The 2943-nt window shown below is 35.1% G+C and overlaps 1 long non-coding RNA gene across 3 annotated transcripts; it reads right to left on the bottom strand.

The window, feature by feature from the left end:
* Positions 1-686: 686 nt before the first annotated feature.
* On the bottom strand, positions 687-2742 carry LOC113330346. 3 transcript variants are annotated; one of them, XR_003350184.1, is made up of 5 exons: positions 2062-2742; positions 1873-1955; positions 1446-1657; positions 1320-1366; positions 687-865 (listed from the first exon to the last, which is right to left on the bottom strand). It is a non-coding gene; the product is annotated as an uncharacterized LOC113330346 (long non-coding RNA). The 3 variants fall into 3 exon arrangements; XR_003350183.1 differs by having other exon boundaries at positions 1446-1955; positions 2062-2160; positions 2502-2742; XR_003350182.1 differs by having other exon boundaries at positions 1446-1955.
* Between the last annotated feature and the right edge of the window lie 201 nt (positions 2743-2943).

Genomic DNA, 2943 nt, shown 5'->3' with positions numbered 1-2943 from the left:
ATCTAGGAGCCGTCCAATCATTTCGATTCTTTGCAGAGGTGATTACTGAAATTGCTCAGTATTTATGAGATATGCGTTGCCTCAGCTAAGAGACTACACATCTACATATACTTTGAGAGACAGTATTCTGAGTCAGAGATTCTTGTGGCATGAGCTTTCATGCTTCGATGAGAGACTTGAGCTTCAATACTCATCTGATTGCTGGATCAGGAGCATGTATAATTATGGTTTTACGATTTTACCCTTTGTCAAAAATTCACTATCACTACAACAAATCAACGGTTTTGAGACATTTATATCCGTTGTTTTGAATTTCAGAGACACATATAAGTGTCTCAAATCGTGCGTCCGGAATCGTTTGAGACGCCTAAAGCGACACTTGTATGTGTCTCTTAATTAATCTAAGTGACACTTATAAGTGTCTCTTAAACAATTTTTAAGAGACACTTATCTTTAATTTAAGAGACACTTATATGAGTCCCAAAATTAAATTAGCATTAAAAAAATCATAATTTTCCAGTTGGGAATTCCTAAATTCAAATTATTTCCCGCACCTGCATATTGTAATTTTTTGCACCCCCATACAAATAGTAATTCCATTCTCAATCAAATATTAACACTAACAATAAAAATGAAGTCTAACATTTAATATCATCAAGGAAATAAATAAAAAACTAAAGCTGAAATATAAGAGAAGATGTTGAAAATGACTCAAGCGACTTATCAGGAATAAAACATGTGGAACATAATCCGTAACAGAAAACTTAAATGCCAAAGACTTGAAAATTCTCTAGTTTGGAACCTTGGTAGAATGAGAAATCCTGGATGATGCATTGAATTCCTTGTTATCTCACAACTTCCATACCTGAAAAAACAATAGAGTGCTATAAGAAACAATGACAATTATGATTCATGGCCAAATGGCAACTGTCAAGAATTAACTGAAAAGAAATGAAGGGCGCCTGTTACAGTAAGTTTGACAAGATTTTAAGGGACATTTGCACGAATAATATCCTGACCCCTGAAGCCTAAACATCTATATGAAGATTCCTTACAAGTTCATAGACCAAGAAAAAGTTGTGAAGATTCCTAGCAGCTAAAGATACTAAAGGTAGAGGCGGTGCTGATTCGTTAACCTGTTTCATATAAATGTTTTAACAAGATTTTAAGGGACATTTAGTTTTGTTTACTTACTAACTTTATTCTACCGGTAGTAAGTAAAAGATATTTATGGATGAAGGTGCACCTGCTTCTGTTGACACATACTATTTATAGGAAAATAATAAGTGGCTATATCAAGTCACTTCCACGTAGTTTACCTTGAAGATTGTTGCAGCATGATATAAAAAATTTGGTTTCCTGTGATCTGCCAAGTGAGAGTCATACATGAATATTATTGAACAATCAGGCATTTAAAACTACAGAACATGAGTTAATGATGGTACCTAACCAAACCAGCACCAACAATAAGTGCTTTCAAGCATTTTCCTTCGAAAATGGCTTCACCCTCAGCCAACACAAACACCATATTGCAGTTTATCTTGTATTTCCCTTTCCTTGTTTGTCGCATAATAACGACCATCTTGGTGATGGGCGCAACCACCACATTCCGATTCCATTAGCCAAGTACAATACTCCTTGGAGATAATCTCACAAACTAAGAATTTATGAGAACTTGTAAAGTCATCTCCTGCTTTTGTGATATCAGCAACTATATATGTGTACTACTAAAGGCTAAATACTAAATAGCTTCAAAAAAATCAAGAAATGGCAAAAACAAATGCAAACTGAATTCATATTTTGAGCGCTGGGACTTTCAAACAAAACCCAAGACGATATTGTTGACAAACAGGACAGACTTGAGAAGTTCACCTTTGTCCAGTACTCTTGTTCCACATTTCCTTTTGTTCATTCTTGCTTCTTTATTAGACCTTCCTGCTCATCTCCTCATCCGCCTATAAATGAATTATGTGAACATAGTTCAGCTCAGCAGTATGCAAAAATAAAAAAATTATATACGCTAAAAACAGCAAAAAAAATATATTTCGTAACTGGACTGACCTATCTCATTGTGTTTAGATTATAAAGGTTTCTACCCTTAATTATAAGAGGGTAGAGTGGAGGAAGTGGTTCCTCTTCTATGCTCCTTAATACTTCAGTCTGATCAAACAGAGAAGCGTTAGAATTTAAATATGCACAATGCCCATATATTAGCCAGTAACATAATTTAGTTCCACTGAAATTTCAGGAAATCTAAAGTTAAGGTTACATATAGAACAATCAAGCTCACTGTAAATGTGTATTGCTACTTAGCAGAACCATAGATTTCTTTCAAAATACGACCTACAACAGTTCTAGTTCCAAATGCAGGTCCAGTAGCACTCCTAGATGTTATGATAAAAGGCAGTGTAATCAAATTACAAAACAAGCAGGAAGATGAAACGGCTTTGGAATTCATTAAAATCTAATTGAGCCAAAAGATAGATAGTTTAAAGGCTGACATTTTGTTCAAACATTACGACATCCCCAATGCATTGATTGCAAGTATCACCTTTGCAATTATACACAAAGCTGGATACCGGACATTTCTGTACTCCACTACCATTTATGACCCTGAAATTACACGGTCGATAACTAAATCAGATCAAAACAACAACAACAAAAAAAGGTAAAATTAGATACCATGTCACCATTACCATCTGCATTGACAACTACATGGTAACCTGTAACACTGGGGCCTACCACAACACTTCTCATTATAGGCCATTATCCAGGTTGACATCATGATACCCATGTCATGAAAGATATGGAAATTTAGTAAGGACCTGAATTTTTCTTGCATCTCACAAACGGAAACTGACAAGTTTGGTAATAGACCAGTTGGGACTGTTGAATAACTGACTAAAGAAAGCTGAGAGTAACACTTCATCGTGAATGCATACC

The sequence above is a fragment of the Papaver somniferum genome, unplaced genomic scaffold (genome assembly GCF_003573695.1).
Source record: "Papaver somniferum cultivar HN1 unplaced genomic scaffold, ASM357369v1 unplaced-scaffold_118, whole genome shotgun sequence".
Taxonomy (NCBI): domain Eukaryota; kingdom Viridiplantae; phylum Streptophyta; class Magnoliopsida; order Ranunculales; family Papaveraceae; genus Papaver; species Papaver somniferum.
This window is presented reverse-complemented; position numbering and strand designations above follow the sequence as displayed.